The 18752-nt window shown below is 32.3% G+C and overlaps 1 pseudogene; it reads left to right on the forward strand.

Moving 5' to 3' along the window:
• LOC149542986 (DNA mismatch repair protein MSH2-like) overlaps window positions 1–18347 on the forward strand; it is a 36889-nt pseudogene extending 18542 nt beyond the window's left edge.
• Window positions 18348–18752: the final 405 nt, after the last annotated feature.

Raw genomic sequence — 18752 nt, forward strand, 5'->3', positions numbered from 1 at the left:
TTTTCAAGCACTTAAACTATTTATGGATTGTTTTTGTTCACTATAGTTATTGTACATGTGAAAAACAAGCATACAAATTCTTATAATCAAAAGTTCACTCTAATGATATCAAGGGGACTTTTCTTTATTGATTAGGGAAAGATATAAGGATGCCTTTGAATTTTGGACAAATGAAGAGCATTTAACAAAGTTTGTAGCACTTGTGGAGGCTTTTGTTGATCTTGGTCAACTTGACAATGGAGAGTACATGATCTCAGCTAGTTATGATCCTAGTCTAACGACATTTAAGAGTGAACTAGATGAAGTGGAAGAACAAATTCAAAAATTACATCATAAAGAAGCAGATGATATGGATCTTCCTATTGACAAGGCTTTAAAACTGGACAAAGGCACACAATTTGGACATGTATTTAAGATTACAAAGGAAAAGGAACCAAAAGTATGGAAGAAATTGAAGACATAGTATATATTCTTAGAGACATGAAAAGATGGAATCAAATTCACAAATGCAAAATTTAAGCAACTTGGGGAGCAATATATTAAGTTATTAGATGAATATTTGAGTAGTCAAAGACAACTTGTTACTCATGTGGTACAGACAACAACAACATTTACTAAGGTAAGTTTTTTTAAGTCTATTTTTTACCTTATTTACTATTTAATCTTTGTGAGAAATAATTCTCTACATAGTCTCAATAAAATGTTCTCTGATATTGTATATTCTTTTTTAATATGTTTATGGATTTAACTCATATGCCTTCACTCATTGATCATTGTTAGGATTAAGCTATTCCTTTTGCATGCTTATTGAATCTTCCAAAAAGAATGTATCATTGCAGGAAAACTAAATTTTTTGTAGGTGATGATTGATTTGAGATTTTCTTAATGTCGGTTGGATGATTTCGTATGGATATCAAGTAATGTTGTAAGACAAGTTTTGAATGAATTGGTTCTTGAACTCATAGGCCTTTGATAGCATACAATAACAGTCTATGTTAACACTTAAGTAGTTAACTCTATGCTTCATATTTCTTTAGGAATTTTTCAAGATTGTATAAGTAATGGAAAGGCGAGGGTTCTTCATGGTAATATTGTTTCCAGCAATGACCTAAAAGTGGGGTTATGTTTTTGTTTGGTTTAAGATACCTTTACCCCTTTATGACATCTAACAAAAGGACCAATTGTGATACCATTCATCATTGGAAATGGGGTAATTTTATTTGAGCTAAGTCCATAAGCGTACATGTAGACTATATGTTGTTATAGAGCAATATTTTTTGAGAAATCTAAGCACACTTTTAAGGATGTGATCTGATTTAGGATCTATAAGATTATGACTTAATCCTAACAATCAGATATAAATTATTGATCCTTGCAGTAAATGTTTGATTATGTATCTTAAACCATTGAAATTACAAGAAGATTTATGTTTTAAACACTTAAAATTAAACAATGTGTTTAATAACATAAAATAAAGAACATAACTAAAAAATAAATGAGAGAAATAAGAAAGAGATAGAAGAGACATGAACAATTTGATAATGGAGTTTGTCAGATTAGGACTACGTCTTTGGGTCTGCTTCTCAATTCAGGGACTGCTTTATTAATGTTGCCATGAAAAACATGCCTTCTTACAACATCCAAGCTTCAGCCTTTACAGTCTCTCTCTTTCGCACTTGAAGATAATAACTTCATGCTTAGAATAATCTCTCACCTACAAGCTCTATCAAGAATTACAAAACTTCTCCAAATTCTCCTAGGAGAAAATTTTCCTTTCCAAGCTAATTTTCCATCTCTTCTAAATTCCCTTCCTTTTATACATAAAATTTTCCTTATCTGGTCTAAAACCAAATAACCATTTAATTCCCAAATTACATAACAAATTAACCTATTTTGGCTTCATAATTTGAGCCTCACAAATTAAACTAATCCCAAAATAATAATTTGTTTCTAACCAAATTTAATTTGGGATGTTCAATAAATTATGAAGTTTAAAATAAGGCCCTCATCATTTAAAAATAAAACAACCTTCTTTTGAATCCCAAAAATCAAAGTAGCTCTTCGAAACTCAAGGCAAAACTAAATGCATGACATTGGGGGACTTGGTTAAAACTATGGGTCTCCATGCTTTGACTTTAGAAAAGCTAAACATTAGTCTTTAAATAAAGTAAGGTGCATATACTTTGCAAGGTGGAGCATGTGGTGTAGTGGTTGAGAAGGAAATTAGTGGAAGGGAGGTTTGGGGTTCAAATCTCCAAACCTCCATTTTGACCAATATGCCTAGGGCCTGTTTGGTTGATGGAATAGGAATAGAAAAATTGGAATATGATTTTTATTTTCTATTTGGTTCATCACTTGGAATAGGAAATAGAAATACATATTCTCATTTTGCCTCTAAAATGGGCTTATACCCATTCCAAAAAATAGCTATTATTGGAATAGACATTCCTATTCCCAATATTACATGCCTATTCTCCATTCCTATTCCCATGGCCAAACAGGCCCCTAAAGACTTCAAACCATGGTCAATGCCTGGTCAACATAGTGCATGTGGCAATTTATGATTTGTCAAGAGATGACACATGTCAAATACAGATTGGGCCAACTATATACTCTGCCACATCACCCTACCAGCCACATCACTTGCCACATCAGTATATATGCTAACCTCTACTTTTGTTGATGTCATCAAGATCACGTTTTTGCTACCCAAATTCAAATGGCCATAACTTTCATATGCAAACACTATTTTTGATGAAGCAAACACCATTGGAAAGCTCATGACAAGATCTTTAATTTGAAATCCATTTTTCACCACTTTTGAGATAGTCAAATTTTGTTTTGCTAGGATTTTGACCAAGTTTGACCAAACTTTTACCGAGCATATCTTTTGCATATGAGCTCCTTTTTTACTCGTTTGAGTTGTGTCAAGTTCCATTCTATGAGCTCTTTGCAATGATGCTAAATTTGAGAGATTATGAGACTGTAAAATATTTAGGCTTTCTAGATCTACCTGGATCAGGATGACTTAGTATAAGATGGTAGCATGACCTTAAGTTTTGGCCCCATTTCCAAATTTCATGCTCCATTTTGGTTTTTCACTACTCCTTCTAGTTTGTTTAGACCATTTTTTGTATTGTGCATATTAATGGAGATGCTCTACTCTTAAGTAGAGCTTGAGATACTCAACTCTTTGTTAATTGGTTTTTGTGGTTGCATGCAGGTAAGTGTATTAGCTAGTGCAACCTATAACAGTTGGACTCGGGACATTAAAAGTTCTATAGTTGCAATGAGAGACAATTGGAGGGTAGAAATCTCACTTGGGGCTCCTTTGTCTAAGAGTAATATTGTGCTTATGTTTCTTTTTCAACAATTTCCATTATTTGTTGTGCGAGATACAACTCTACTCTTAAATCTTCACTCATCAAAGCAACATAGTCTTTGGTATGGTTTTGACAAGAAGGTAAATACCTAACCTATCGGTAGAGTTATATTCTAGCTAGAAATATGTTTGTAGACATCATTGTGGCCCTGTCACCTTTAAGTTTACTATGTTCTTTTGTCACAAAATTGATATTTTGGTCTTATGATCAGTTTCATTTTAAATGAGCTTGACATTGGTAATTCCAATTGAAGTGAACAGGGATTTTATCTGGCTGCAATATAGGTACCAATGAATTAGGTTCTTGATCCTGAGTATGTGCTATGAAAAATACCAAAAATAGTAATGAAAAAATTTGTAGGTTATCAACATGATTCACTTTCCCCATACCAAATTTATGTAGCTAATCGTACTAATGGGGGTGATAAGCACATACAATGCAATAGCATAATGATTAAAATCTAAAGGGTGATTAAAATTTCCTACCTATTTTGTTCATTGTCATTTTGATAAAGGACTTTCCTAAGTGCTTAGCTATTTTAAGTGTAAGAATTGGTAAACTTGTATTACATCATGTAACTTTGAATAATCATATAGTAATTTTGTTTTAAAAGATAATATGTTTTATGTCTCTTTAGTAGGTATTTTAGTGTTAATTAACCTCACACATAAACTAGAGTTGATTCTTTTGTTCATTGGGAAAGCCTAACATATTAGTGCATGTAGTTCCTTCACATTCTTACACATTAGACATGGAACTTGGTAACTTAACAAGCATTTTTTTGCTCATTTTTTGGTGCTAATTTTTTATTTTCAATGTGCAAAATTTACAACACATACTCCTAAAAATTTGTAAACTTTATAGATCCTTTTGATCTGTTCTTGACACCAAATTTCCAATTTAATATACAAATGAACTTGTAATTTTGAAGTTCTTTAAGAATGTTATTTTTGTAAGAATCCCTTAAACCTAATCATCATTGTTTTACATCCATAAACATTCATGTTATTTTGCAACTCTCTTCCTTTAAACACTTCTCAATTTTTGAATGTAAATACAAACAAGGTATAAGACAGGGAAATCTTGCTTGTCTAAACAACTAGCATTTCTTTCCCCCAGTGATCCATAGTTATAGATAATTTTATCATTTAATTTTCCATAAAATGTTTCACTGGCATTCTCAAAACACTAGAGGAATATCTATGCCCTTAAGAGTCATCTAGAGTATATGTTTAATAGCACTTCAAGCCTAGAAAGTAGCTAAGGAAATGAAAAATTGTAAGTTTTATTTTGAATTAAGCCCCTCCTTAACTTGATCGGTTTAGTACTCATTTAAGGTGCTAATTTTCTTTTCTATACACCATAAGTTTTTGATGTTTGATTAACAGAATGTTCTTATTTGTCTCAAAGTTTAGAGATGAAATGATTACATTCTAGGGAACCTTGTGTAACTTCCCATTTAAATAGAAAGTTGATAAATGTTTACTATTTCTATTGGCCAAACTTGGAAATATATAGACGGTAAATCAATTTTTACTTGAGATCTTCATGATCCTCCATTTCTTTAAGTTTATTTGAATCTAATGAACAAGAAGACAATATTGAGCAACCATGTTGAATTGCATGATTTTATTTATGTTAACACTTCCATATGTTGAAGTTAGATTAAGTCTCCTGTTCATTTTATAATGTTATTTGTAGGTGGCTAAATGCATAGAGATAGGACTTCCACAACTTATCGCATTGGTCTTTTTTTCACAAGTAAAACCATCAAAATTTTGAATGAGACTATTAAATAGGTTAGTTTATCATTTTCTAATTTTGAACTAGTAGCTTCTAGTTTAAAAACTCATATACAATCTAAACCAGGAGCTACTAGTTCAAAAGATTAAATATATGATTATAAAATTTGAAAAATGAGCATTTATTTTGGTTGGGTTCTTGAAAAAATTCTTACCTCTTCAAGAGATTGGGTCTTTAGGTTCAAATTTAAAGATTTATAGGTTTTATTTTATGCTTCTACTATTGAGAGTATACATGGTGTTTTAACCTTGTACTTGGGTCTACAGATAATGTTTTACAGATGGAAAAAAGTATGGTATATGCTTGAGGTATAGTAGGAACAGTAACTGATTGAATCCCTTTTCTGTCATTTCAGTATGCTCGACGTATCAAGCCTAGAAAGAAACCTATTTTTGAGTACTTTTTTGTCATCATTGTTGTCACAATTGTTTGGCTTAATTCTTATTTTCTCACAGTAGGTGGAGCATACCAACATAGCCCTCAAAAAACCCAACTTCATTGCAAGACAGATAGTTTTGGATTGGTTACACATATCCCATGGTATAGACTACTTACAAATTTCTCATGTTAAATCACATTTTTGAAAACAGTTTTCACTCATTCTTGTTATTCTATTGGATAAGGATTCCCTATCCATTCCAATGGGGAGCACCCATATTTGATGCAGGACAAGAATTTGCAATGATGGCTACTACTTTTGTCTCACTCATTGAGGTTAGCTTGTCAAATTCCAAATTCCAATATTCATATTTAATTATTTTAGTAGTTGCTGACTACCTTGTTAATTATCCATATGCTACAAAGTGTATTGATTGTTGTGCTTTGAATTGGCAGTCTAGTAGTGCATTTTATTTTGTGTCAAGGTACACAAGTGCCACGACTCCTCCTCCATCTATCCTAAGCTGAGGTATAGGTTGGCAGGTGAGGAGTGGACTTTTTCTTCTTTACTTATCCCGTTCATCTTTTCCTTGTGTTTGGACATTAGCATTATTAGAGGAAGGTTAGGGAGGATATCTAATAGGTTGTAGTTGAAACTAAAAGTAGATTCATAGCTAACCCAAGCATATGTAAAACATAATGAAGCCCAAAAACATAACCTTAAAGAATACAAAAACAAATAGTTCTAGCTACTCTTTTAGGACATGTAGCATTATCATTAAGTTCTATTTGCATAATTTTTTTGTCTACTCTAGAGGTCTAGTGAAAGCCTTCTTATGAAGGTCACGTGTCCATTGTCTAAATACTAGCATAGAAGACTAGAAATAGTTTTAGTGGATTAGTATGTGATTCAAGGCACCTAAGAATGATAACGGATGTATTAGGATGCCCATAAATGTAATAAGGTCCAATAGTGACCATTTTGTTCATTGGGTTGATGTAATAAGGCTAATAGAGCCATTTGTTTGGTTGTAAGGTCACAAGACCAGATGATCAAACATTGTCAAAGACCATCTTAGGCATGTAATGGTGATCTTGATGTTGTCTAAGGTCTTCTTGGATCATTCGTAACTTGTTGGGATGTCATGTGTTCATTGTTTACATACCAGCATAGAAGACTAGAGATAGTTTTAGTGGATTAGCATGCGGTGCAGAGTACCTAAGGATGATAAGGATGTTTGTAAATGTAATAAGGTCCAATAGTGGCCATTTTGTTCATTGGGTTCGTGTAATAATGCCAATAGTGCCATTTGTTTTCTTGAAAGGTCATAGGACCTAGATGATCAAACATGGTCAAAGACCATCCTAGGCTTGTAATAGTGATCTTGATGTTGTCTAATGTCATCTTGGATCATATGTTGGGATGGTTCCTACACTTGTTTGTGATCAATTTGGTTTTCTTTATTAATGCATTGATAGGAGTTATTAACCATCCACATTTCTAATTGATGTTTTCCACATTGTGTCAAACTTGTTGTTGCACCAGTTACAGAACCAATGACTTCTTTTAACTATTTACTTGCTGCAATAGAATTTAAGAATAATGGAAATAATTCCATGAGTATGGGGGCTCAACATTCATGGAATGACTAGAATTGACATGTATTATAAGTTACTAACCAAGAACATGTAGGATTAACAAGATAGGAGTGATCTCAATTAAACAACAACATGACACTGCATTAAAAATGCATGTCAGGTATAGCAGTAGACATTCTACCCAAAAAAGAGGTCTATTTGATGACTAAAGACATTGAAAAATGTTCATGTGAAGGTGATTCCATTGTTAATTGGGATTGGAAGTGTGTGTAATTGGGGGATTGAGGAAGCCCTAGTTCAAGGGTTTGGGAGTGCTAGTTTGGGGGTTTTGATGTTGCAGGGTATTGGAGAGCAATTCATTTTGGGATTAAGCAATTGAAGAGGTAATAAGTCACTGTCTAGGAGTTGGGGTTGACTGGATGTCATTTGATGATACTTCCTTTGAAAAAGTAGTCATTTTTATGCATAAAATAGGGTACCAATCAAGGGTAGTTGTGCTAATCGAAAACAAACATAAGGAAATCCATGATATGCTATAATACACCAAATAGAGCATCATTACATTGTCACATATCTTGGGAAAATTCAAAGTCATCCCCATTTCAAGTATGCAGCAGGCCTAAAGGGTAGAGAATTGGACTGTTGGAACAATTTGAGAGTGCATTGTATTGAGGTATTAAAATTGTGTTGGATCCTTAGAATCCTTGAGTTCAAATTTTTTAAAGTTAATGAAGCCAAATCCTTCATTTAGGTAGCCTTGAAGATAGTCTTAACAAACCAAATCCTTGAAGTATTGACATGGTTGATGGGCTAGAGTGCCTAAACCACTTAAGTTTGTAACTCTTATTGTGTTTTGAATAACATTCACCCTATCTGCTGCATCATTTTGATATGGGTAAATTTAGCTGGTCAAACTCTTTGGGTTAAGTTTTACATTACAATGATTTTAATATTTTATAGATCAATTTTTAGAGATTTATCGCATATGTTATGGATATGAGTTTGAAGATATTAGATTACATGATTGATTGCATAGATGCAACCCTTGGTGGAGCCTCTACTTCAAATTGTTAAAAGTAGTGCTTCAAAGCCTACACAAAGAGTTGAGGGAATCTATGCTCTACTTCTTGTGGTAAAGATTGTAGCTGTTAGTAAAAAAACTAGTAAGTATAAGTGATTAGAATTTAAAATTTGATAAATTATAGCTCAATTTGTGCTAGATTAATCTAATCAATTTGTGGGTTGTTAGGGTTATTGTTTCTTTCTTTGCACTATTGGGGAGATTAATTTCCTTATTAATGCAAAACTTGAATAGTTTGCCCACTAGAAAATTGTTTCTTTCTTTTAGTGTGCCTCAACTAGATTCTGACTATGGGTCAATTCCTACAATTTTTTTCCAGACATTGTATTGAGTAGTATTGCCTTTTGGCTTCCTTGTAGCTCAATTACTTAGTAGTTGTGACACCAATTGTGTATGACTTCTACAACTATGACATGGCCTCATCTGAATATGTAACTAAGTTCATTGAGTTCTTGAAGGTATGTACTTTTAAAATCACATGTTTCTGATCTTTAATTTAATGCATGATTTCATATGCAATTTGTCTTAATGGGATGCAATTTGGATATGAGTTGTCTGTAATGAAGTTTATATTTTTGCAAATCACACGTTGCTATGCAGAAATAATTGCTTTTGATAATTTTGATTTTGGGATTTTCCCTAGTGCTGCTAGTTATTTGTGACATCTCTGAGATTTTCTATTATTTATGCTTTCTACTAATTTCTCTTGGTTCATGCCAATTAAAAATCATTTATATCCTTAGATTTTTTATTAAATTTTTATTTGATTTTTCTTGTGCTTGACTATGGAACAGGGCATTCTTCTAGATGGTAAATTAATAGCAGTGAAGTAACTGTCATCTGAATTTAAGAAAGGAAAGTGTGAGTTTATAAATCAAGTAGCCATAATATCTATAATACAACATAAGAGCCTTGTTAAATTGCATGGATGTTTTGTAGAAGGAGATCATCATATTTTGACCTATGAATGTCTAAAAAATAACAATCTTGCACAAGCTTTATTCGATAACAGTAAATGGTCAACCCACTTACCTTGATTTGTAAGAATTATTTTGTATCCATTCACATAGTATCAATGTGAATTAGCAGGAAATAAAAGATCTAACATCCACCTCGATTGGCCTACTCGGCTCAACATCTACATCAGAAATGCACATGGGCTTGCTTATCTTCATGAGGAATCCAGCATCCAAATAGTGCACTAAGACATCAAAGCAAGTAATATCCTGTTGGATAATTGTTTGAGCCCCAAGATAGAAAATTTTGTGTCACAATGTTATCTTTGTGTACTCTTCAATCACCATGACTTTGCTTTATCGTTGCACTTTTATCATTGTGCATTTGAAAGTAAATAATTTGCTAATAAAACTATAGCCAGGGAGTAATCTGCAGTGGTTGAAATACCCTTTTATTACCTCTTAATCAATTCTTCAAAGGACTAAACAATCTATGTTAGGAAAACTACTAATAAAAACTTCAAATGAGTGTGAATGAAATCTGAATACAGAGACAATAGACCATGGTTATCTCAAAGTCGGGTCCTACTAATGGACCAGAAAATGTGGTTTTGTATTTTTATTCTCTTATCATCAGTTATTATGATTTCTCTATAACATTATGAATTGTGGAATCTTGAAGTGTTTGAGTATTCATTTTTCCAAAATATGTCCATATCCTTGCAAATGTCAAATTCTCCATGAGATGGTTCCAATATCATAGGCACACTTTTCTTCTTTGTTCCATGTTGTATCAAGCAATTGTTTCTTATCCAAGTCATTTAATTTGCAACCTTTTAAATCTCTGCAAAGATAAAGTTGGAGTAGGAGAGCTTTTCTTCTCAAAGGTGTCTTCTAATTGTAAAGCATCCATTCCATTATCTATTGAACTAGATATGTCTTGTTCATTGAATAAATAATGGAATGGATGCTTTACAATCAAAGGACACCTTTGCAGAGAAAAAAAAAATTTGTTCCAACTTTATCTTTGTAGAGATTTAAAAGGTTGTAAATTAGATGGCTTGGATAAGAAGCAATTGCTTGATACAGCATAAAAAAAAATTTCGACCAAACATTGGTAGAAATTTCAACCAATGCTTGTTAGTTTTCTACCAAGAATTGGTTGAAATTTCCACCAACTAAAAAAAATTCGACCAACTATTGGTGGAAATTTCCACCAATGTTAAAAAAATTTGACCAACCATTGGTGGAAATTTCCACCAATGTTAAAAAAAATTGACCAACATTGGTGGAAATTTCGACCACCATTGGTTGAAATTTCAATCACCATTGGTGAAAATTTCCACCAAGCATTGGTCAAAATTTTCAGCAATCAAGAAATTTTCGATGAATGGATTGGTCAAAATTTTGACTAATCAAAAAAAATTGACGAATGGATTGGTCAAAATTTCGACCAACATTGACAAATTAGGGCCACCAAAAACTTAAAAATTTTGACCAATGTATTATTCAAAACTTTGATGAGAAAAACTTTGACGAACATCTTGGTCAAAATTTCAACCAACCTAGGTGGAAATTTTGACAAAAATTTGTCAAGAATTGAGTTCAAATTTACTAGTGAAGATAAAAGAGACTACGTCTAGTCTGATCACCTTTCCCAATTAGTTTCACATCAGTGTCATAGATTTTTTCTATCTTGTTCTCAAACTCAACTTTGCAACCTAAACTATTTAGTTGTGACACACTCAAAAAATTATAGTTAATTCCTTGAACATAATAAGTGTTGTCACACATGATCGACTTTTCTATGAGTTTGATAGATCATTTTCCTTTTATCAGACAGGTTGCATCATTTCCAAACCTTATACTATTTCCATCATAATAATTCAATGTAATGAACTTGCTTCTATCTCCAGTCATGTAATGTGAACACCCACTATCAATGATCCATTTGTCACTTTTTTTCACATAAGATACTAGTGCATTTACCTCATCCTCATCAGAATCATCCTTTATTAAAACATACACTACTTCATCATCATGGTCATCAAATCCATCTTTGATTTCCTCTTTTGCAATGTAGCAAGACTTCTTTTCTTTATCTTTGTAGTCTTTTTTGTGCTCATATCTTTACTTTTGTATTTGTCTCTACTTTTATTGTTTTTCTTGCCTGGACATCTAGCAGTAATATGACCAACCACATTGCAATTAAAACATATGATAAGTAGCTTACCTTTGAATTTTTCTTTGCCTCTATGAGATCTCCTTGCTAGCAGTGCTTCAAGTTGTTCTACATCATCCTCATATATATCACTATCACTAGAAACATATTTGACATTTTTCTTCTTCTCTTTAGGTTCCTTAAATGACAGTTTATCTTTGAAAGAAGATTTAACATTCTCATATGTGAAGTTATCATAGTTAGAGAGTTCAAAGGCAGTGATCCTACCTACCAAACCTTCAAGACATGGATTAGAACTTGATATACATCTTAATTCTTGTATGGCAAAAACTCTAATAGCATAGATGGGCAATAATGTTCTCAATACTTTGCATAATACAATCTAATCATCTATCTTACCATTAGCTCCTCATATAGAATTAAAAACATCTTTTATTCTAGAGAAATATTGAGCAATGTTCTCACCTTCTTGCATCCTCATGTCATTGAACTTACCTCTAAGACTTTCAGATTTGGCTCTCAAAACATTTGTGTCTCCTCCATAAATAGTGTGAAGATCACCCCACATCTTCTTTGCAGTATCACAACCTTTGATTTCACAAAAATTTGAATAACTTAGGGAAGAGGCAATCTCCAACATTGTCTGGTTATGTTCTTTCTTCTTTTTTAGATCATCAATAGTTAGGGATCTAGCAAGGTTAAAATGCTCAGTAGTGATGGTAGATTGTGCATGGTCTACATGACCTCCTAGGTGTAGCTTCATCAAACTTTGTCATGTGGGGAAGTTCTCCTTGTTGAGCTTGGGTACCTCTCCTCTTAGACATCTTGATCTTTTGCCTCTAGTACCCTTCAGACTAGTCCTCTTATGCACCATGGCGCTCTAATACCAATTGTTGTAATTCTTTTGAATAACTGGGGGTGGGTGAATTAGTTATCCAAGGTCCAGATGTACAAATAAAACTTTTCAATGCTTAGTAGACCCATATCCATAAAACCTTGTCATGCATGCATCCATTAGATCATACAATACTTAAACTTTTTAGGTTAGTGTCACAGGTCAAAATAACTTTGCAAAAATGTAAACATAAAACATAATAGATTCAATAACACATTTGACACAAGGATTTTACGTGGAAACCCAATTTGGGAAAAACCACTAGTAATATGCTACTAATTCTCACTCTTTTGAAGTGATGTCCTATGAAAGGCCACCCTATTAAAGGTTGTACACACTGTTAAATGTGACATGGTTTAACGATTTCAATCACCCTATTAGGAGTGAGCCTTGTTATAGGACTTTAGACCATTTTATAAGAATGTCACCCAGTTAAAGAATTTACAAATGAATATTAAGTCGACCTTAATCTAAAATATTTACCCTAGACTAATAGAATAATTAGAAAGTAATAGTAATGCTTGATTGATAACAAATTACAACTCACTTGCAAATTATAGATCTCTATTTCAATCCTCCATTCTGCTTGGCATTTCACACACTTCAGGTCTAACAGCTTGTCCACCCTTCAAGCATTCATACTCTTCAGCCTTCTTGCTTTGCATGCCAACTGCAATCACTTTTGTTTGGCCACTGAATGAAGCAATACCCTAGACTCTTTGTCTTCCTTAGTTTCTCTCACATGATAACCTTTACTTCTAACCAACTATCTCTATAAATAGATAATTTAGATCTTTTTCTACTTAACCACAATCATCCATTCTAGGGTTAGGTAGGATACAATGAATCTACCCACTTTTCCATTTGGTTCCTCTAGAAAAAAAATTTACAATCTTCCTTGACTTTGCCTAAAAATGGTTTACCTTGAATTCTGTGCCACCAACTCATCATAGTTATCTTCCACATGCTTCACATAATTAAAGAATATAAAATAGTCAGCTCAAATTTGTCAAATATTCAATTTAACATATTTACTGGCACTCGGCATCAACATGTTGTTGCTCGGCTTCTATTTGTTCTTTCACTCGGCCAATACTAGTTTATTCAAAAAACATTAAAGTTTAGTGATACTTGGCACAAACTAAACTTTACTCAACATATACTGACAATCACTCAGCTTGCACTATTTTTTATCTTTTCTTGGCACCTCTTGTTTTTCACTCGACTTCAACTGATTTCTACTTGACTTGCACTGACTACTGCGCAAGGCTAGGCAAACACTTTTCATACTTGATCTTCTTCCAGTCTTAACTTGAGTAATCTTTCATTTCATAATTTAAGTAGATATACAATAAACTATAGTATCAATGTCTTACTTGGTCTAAGTGCTTCTCTTGCATACCAAATAACTCAACTTTTCTCTAGGTGCTATTGTTATCTCCTCTATTCAAATCTTCTTCATCAATCAACTAAATGATAACTTTCAGACCAAAAAGCAATTGTCTCACCAACAAATAGGAGGTTTGAAATCGTTGACAAAATAACGATTGTTCCATTACAAGTTCTTCACTTCAAAATAATCTTATATCAGCAACACAGTTATGAAATGGAATAAATTTATAAGAACATATTAATTACGAAATTAGTTATGTGAATAAAAACATTTAAGTGTGAATTTCTTTTGTACGCAAGTTTAAAATTATTATTATTTTACTTAATTAAAATGATTGATGAATTAGAATTAGATTTTTGGTAACAAATTTTAGAAGATAGGGCTCTGAGTCTTGTCTCTGGCACCAATCAATGAATTGTATTCATATGAGTTTTGGGCTCTTTGTAATTACTATATTCTCAATCTGAGAATCTCTAGGACAAGATTCATTAGTGTTGATAGATTATATTGCATCAAGATACTCTCTCTTGATGCAATATTTCTTCTTCTGCATTCCTTTTTGTATCAAGCAATGACTGGATTTTTCTTTTTTGGTTCTTTTCTCCAGGAGCTCTTTTGAACTAGTTATTATTAATATAAATATAATTTTTTGCCAAAAAAATAATAATAATAAATTTTAGAAGATTTTCCTCTTCCAAAAATACTTATTTATGTGAACTTCTTTTGTTTTATCTTGTTATTTTTGGCCTAACAATTGTTGTCTTATATAAATGGCGTGTCTATGTGACGTTGTATTGTTGTATTTATTACATTAAGATCTAAATTTATAATATATTTTTAAGCTTACCAAATGTATCTTAATAGTTATATTTATATTTTTGCTATTGCAAAAAAAACATTGATTGTTGTAAACATTGTGTTATAGATGTGAGTATTTTCTCATCCAAATTTTGAATTCTATTTGTTAGGTTATAAAATGTGTTGTAATTATTATTTTTTATTTTTTATTTGTATTCTTCATATTGCAAGAGTCTTTTTAGTTCATGAACCAATATTGAATTTAAAAGAGCACATAATTAATTACTGGTAATATTATTTTTGTATGTGGGGATATTTTCAACACCTAAGCTCTAAATTATATTTGTTTTGATTAATTAAAATTATAGTTCGCAAAAGCTTGGTGACCTTTTACAATGCATCATTGAATATTATATGGTAGAATCTCGTGACAAGGACAATAAATGTGGCAATGCATCCACTTAACCAAACATGCACATGAGCACGATAAAGCTTAGAAACTGTATCTCTATGTGCCTCAAGTAAAATCTTGTGTAAAAAATTGGAGAGCCAAGAAGAAATTAAATCTCAATAGAATGGATTGCAGATGAGAATGGTGCAAATGCTACTAGATGGAAATAGTTTTTTAGAGTTGTAGCATATCAACTTGAAGGTGACCAAGACCAACACTAGTCAAAGTATCGTAGTATGGTAGTGGAGTACATTATGGAGCATTTTTTAGACTTTGAGCCTTTTTTTTCTCAGGAAGATGACAAAAGTTTTAAAGAATACTATGAAAAAATAGAAAAAGACAAAACTTTTGCAGACCACTACAAAATTTATGCAACCTCTATGGTAATTCAAACTAACATTCATGTGCACCACTTGAAGGGCCAAGTATTCCAAATCTTCAATTTTGATAGCTTAGATACTCCCACACTCCATGTCTCATATCATGATGGAAACCACTACAATAGTTTGTACTTCATTCATAACAATGTCAATATTTTTTAGCATCCATTATATTGGAGGAGAATAATCAAAGTGTAAACCATTCTGACCAAGAGCCTATAAAGTTCATTATGGATGTAAAAGGGTGCAACAATACTTGTAGAACTTGTGAAGAGAATAACTTTCTAAAATGTTAGGATAAACCTCAACAAAGGAAAAGTTTAATAGGGTGTTATTTATGGGTACCAAGAAAGATAAAATAATAAAAATAAAAATTATCTTACCATAGTTTTACTATGCACACAAAATGTCACGTGAAAACTTTCCATGTTAGCACTACAATGTGACAACATTTCATATATATATAACTATCAACATAACCCTTGCATGCTTCAAAGGTGCAAGTGGGGTAAGTGCACAAAGTTGTGGATTAAAAAGATGCCACAAATTATGTTTTTTTCTAATCTAAGTTATAGTGTGATAGCACTGTAGTATGATCACGTTTTTTTTTTTGGGTGGTAGGAGCCTATGGCTCATGAAATTGGTAGTGTGATCACACTATTTAAAATAATGAATTAAGTAGTGTGATTGCACTATTGAAATTTTTTTTAACCCAAGAGTTATTTCTTATTTCTGTTTGTTTTCTCTCCATGGCTTTGGCATTTTCTTCCTCTTCCAAGGAGCGTGTATGCCCTATTGCTACCCATTTTGAACCCCAATTTGCATGAGATATGGCTCCACGATGTAGGAAATCCCAAACTGCTCAGAGAGGTGTGAATTTCAACTCTTGTTTTTCTTAAATTTTGTAATTTTTAATGATTTTTTTAAAATTTTGATTGGGATTTATTTAGTTTTTTTAAAATAGTATTTTTTTAATTATCAGATAATGTAGAGAATCCACCACCTAATCCACCCATGAACAATCAACTGCCTAATCCACCAAACCCTCCATAGGATCAACCCAAAAGCCCTCAAAATGAAGAACAACCACTTCCATGACCTTCACCAATCAAAAGACCTTCTCCAGGAACCCAAGAAAAATTTTTAAATGAAATTAAAAGAGGGAAAATGGAGCTAGAAATAATTATTAGGAAGTTGAATGGTTAACTTCATAATAATCTTGGTATGGCATTATTGGCACATTCCCTTGAGACTATTGTGGGTGAGGTAGCATATGTTAGTGGTCAACTAAATCTATGGCATAATAAAAGAGAAGAACAAAAAATATATTATGTTGATAAATTTTCATGTGAAGATGTAAAAAATAAGAAGATTGCCAAAGATAAGATATGTGTTTTGTTTAAAAATCCTAGAGAACAAAACACATTGATAACTACAACGAAAAGGTTTCTCATTCATTGGTGCATTCATGAAGGTATTAAAAATAACTTTTGGGATAAATGGTGGATGGTGTTTGATTTCCCTCCTTGTAACAATCATGAGGTTCCAAACTATTTCTTAAAAAAATTGTATTGTGAGTTTATTCTTGGGGGGATCCCCAATTATTTTGATATTCTTTCTTCTCAGGGTAGAGGTGGAAGATCATCATTTGATAGGCCAAAGGCACCTCATGACCTTAATATTTTTGTGGCACTTGTTGCCAAGTCACGGGTGAAGGAATACATAGAGGCTGACACTCTAGGCACAATTTAGAGATTTGACTTAGATCCTCGTTCATTGTGCCTCTCCTTTGGTTGTGGATGACCCATGTCATACTATAGGTAACATGTACATGTCATGTGGATATCTATCCACATTTGGGACTTATACGAGACTAGATGAAGATAGTGGGATGATGACAGATCACTTCCTCAATGCCAGATCTAGCTAGCATTGATACATAAGTAAATATAAAAAATCATATTTTAAACTATTTTGATCACATATCATATGTACATGAATGACTAATAAATTATTATGTCTTGATGTTGTTATAAAATCAAGGCCAGAGTGTTGTTGGCACTAGCATTGATCCCCTGGCCTCATTTTACACCATATCAATGACTCCATAGATATGTATCAATGTATTAATTTATATTTAATACATATATTTATAATGTAATCATATCAAAGGTTAACTCAAAAAATTTATCCATGTGCATTAGTTTTGTGTTGGACCATCAACTTTCATAGTGGACTCTGAGTGTGGGCATGATACCACTCATGATGAGGTATATTTATTTTCATATTGATTTGATTCAATCTAATATTTTTATTAATAAATGAGTGAATAATTTACTTATTTTTCTTATTATATGATCATATGTAGAGTTAGAGTGTTCATGATGATGTTGATTTGGGGTCACCTAGTTTTTGGATGAAGTCATTTTCCCCAAAGGTATATACATGTTCTAATGCATTTTAATTTGTATGTCTTTAGTGAATTACTTTGCAAATAAATGTGATTAATTTGTGATGTTTAATAGAATTACATACATGTGCAATAGGTAAATGTTGCTCCTTTAGGATCGACACACACAATGAAGGATGTGGTGCTACATTCACAGAGGTACCTAAATATTTTAGTTGAAAATGTGGCATAATAAAATATGTATTCTTGGTAATTGTATTTGATTCTCATGTTGTATCATTTTTAGATAATGACATCAAAGACTCCTCCACATCTTCATCATTGTATTGATCAAGGAGTCACTACTTCTATTGCTAGTTCCAAGTCATTGACTGAGGTATGAAAGAGTTTGCATTACAATTTAGTTAGTATTAAAATTAGATATGATATTCATAAGTACAATTGAGTGATAACTTTGATGATTGATGTAGGGTCTTAGTAATCTCGATCATCCATGTGCCTCTGAGGTGGTTGTAGATTGGGATTATCAACTAGCGGTATAAAAAAAAAAATTATTTTATGTGTATGTATATTTCATTTTTGATGTATAATAGTTATTGATTCGCATATACTTTTGATTGTAACAGGTTGAGTCATAGAAGATTCTAGACCAATGCACTAGTGAGTGTGTTAGGAAGACCCAATCATCTGTAGTATTTCCCTCTTCTTGGGGATCAAAGACAGTCAAGGATTCATTTCCTTCCCCTAGTAGGAAAGAGTAGATATCTAAGGATGTACATTTTATGCTTATATTGTGTTATTGGACACACTTTTTGTATATTGTTTTTGATCTATGTCATTTTTGATATATATTTCATGTATGACATTATTAGACATACAATTATGATATTTCATGTTATCGATAAATGACATTATATGACATTGTATGAGATTGTTTGATATTGACATTATTAGACCTTATGGCAATAACTTTGAGTTTTTATTATTACATTGGATTTGGTGCTTGTATTATGGGATTAGTTGATTGGATGCTAAGATTTGAT

This window comes from Cupressus sempervirens, chromosome 8 (assembly GCF_028749045.1).
Source record: "Cupressus sempervirens isolate cs-2001-9-10 chromosome 8, ASM2874904v1, whole genome shotgun sequence".
In the NCBI taxonomy this organism is placed as follows: Eukaryota; Viridiplantae; Streptophyta; class Pinopsida; order Cupressales; family Cupressaceae; genus Cupressus; species Cupressus sempervirens.